The sequence below is a fragment of the Ursus arctos genome, unplaced genomic scaffold, assembly GCF_023065955.2.
Source record: "Ursus arctos isolate Adak ecotype North America unplaced genomic scaffold, UrsArc2.0 scaffold_4, whole genome shotgun sequence".
Lineage (NCBI taxonomy): Eukaryota > Metazoa > Chordata > Mammalia > Carnivora > Ursidae > Ursus > Ursus arctos.
The window spans coordinates 36680268-36682208 of NW_026623056.1; the positions used below are offsets into that span (position 1 = coordinate 36680268).

The 1941-nt window shown below is 39.2% G+C and overlaps 1 pseudogene; it reads right to left on the bottom strand.

Annotated features, from left to right (window-relative positions):
- Nucleotides 1-574: 574 nt before the first annotated feature.
- LOC113241962 (60S ribosomal protein L35a-like) lies at nt 575-1941 on the bottom strand (annotated as a pseudogene).

The following is a 1941-nucleotide window of genomic DNA, read 5'->3' on the forward strand; positions in this document are numbered from 1 at the left end:
CAAATTCCTGAACTAAGTCACTGGATGGATGATGGTGGAAAAAGATTGAAGGATGGGCGAAGTGTGAGTAGAGTGATAAGAATTGTATTACATCATGACTGAACATTTTAGACCCAAATAATACAGCTCAATCAAAAGACTACTTCATGTAGACATGGCCATAGTTTTGCTATCAGTAGAATATTGGGAATAGTGCCTAGAATATGGTTTTATTACTATTTGAAAGATGCAACTGTTGATGCTGAGGCCTTTTTTACTTGTCCTCAACCTAGCTTTAATGCTTAAAAAAGATTTATTTATTTATTTATTTATGAGATTGGGGGGGAGTGAAAGGGGGAGAGAGAGAGAGCACACAAGCTGGGGGAGGGGCAGAAGGAGAAGAGTCTCCAGTAGACTCCCAGTTGAGCATGGAGCCCAACTCAGGGCTCAATCTCAAGACCCTGAGATCATGACCTGAGCGGAAATCGAGAGCTGGACGCTTAACTGACCAAGCCACCCAGGTGTCCCTATTTTTTTTTTAACAAAAATATAAGAGAACAAATCTATACCTTAATTTATTTACTTTTCAGTGAGTTTAAATCCTTGAAAGGTACAGCATCACACGGATTCTGTGGCCAGTAGCTTTAGCAGGAAGGTGGCTTTGGAATTTGGCACGAACCTTGCCACTGTTTCCATGAGCACGAGTTACTTTTCCCCAGATTGCTCTGGTTTTGTTTGATTTGCCACCAGGAGTCACTGTGCTGTTCTTTGCTTTGTACCCATAAGCACAGCTCTTGCCTAGATAGAATTCAGTTTCACCTTGAGCATAAACACCTTCCATTTTAAGAAGAGCTGTGTGCTCCCCTGGTTCCACAGACCTGCTTATATCCAGCAAAAATAGCCTTGGATCAGGCTTCCAGACATATTTGTCATTTTAGGAGTCCTGTTACCAGCAAGCCTCCACAGGTTCCAAGATGGGGGAAAGAGAAAGTCCAGCCTAGTTTTAATTTTTATTGAAGTACTCCAGATAGATATTTTAGAATGAACAAATTATGTTGCTTTCTAACCAGAATTTAGAATCTATTTCTGTATCTTGAATGGTCTATACGAGCCAGTATCACCCTGAATTTGTGTGTGTTATGTATAAGTTTGAATCACATTGTTTTGTGTCAGTGTCAGTCAGAGGACTGCAATTATCCTTGGTATATCTTTTAGGATTATTACAAGCTTCTCTGATGTGTCCTCCCCCATCTTGAAAATTCTATTAAGGAACCAAGAGTTCATAAAACAAAAAATAAATATTCACACGTAAAAAAACAAAATCCCAACTTTGACACAACCGGTAAGACCACTAAATGGTGTCTATTAGCATAGACTTAAAATGCTATTGTTTTCAGTGTGACCATGGATCCATTGGAAGAAGTTTAGAATTATACTTTGAAAAAGAAGTTGAACCATGCTAAGTCACAAGAATGTTACTTTTTAGTATAGATTTGGGAGAGAAATGAAAGCATTTATCCTACCAAAAAAACTTCAGGATAAAAGAGAATGCCTAAACAGTATACTGCCAGTATGACTCCAACCCATGGAAGACCTGCAACACCTTATCTCACACCTGTTGAGACCTTCATCGGATTATGATTGAGTCCCAGATCCTTGCTCCAAAGTCTTCTGTGGAAATCACATCAACTCAGAATGAAGTAAAAAAAAAAAAAAAAAAAGCTCTTAAATTGTCCGGGTGTCACTGATACTTTCTGACCTTTTTCTGTGTGGCTGTTTCTTCCAATGAAAATTTCACTATCAGTGATGAGGAAAGACCCCTTGATCCAGTGAGGACTCAACCCTTATGTGACATCAGCTTTCTTCAAATTATTAAGTAGGCATTAGCTCCACACAGAGCTGAGTAGAGTTACCAGGGCGTAGGTTGGTCCTCCTAAAAACACTTACTTCCATGCTCTTCAT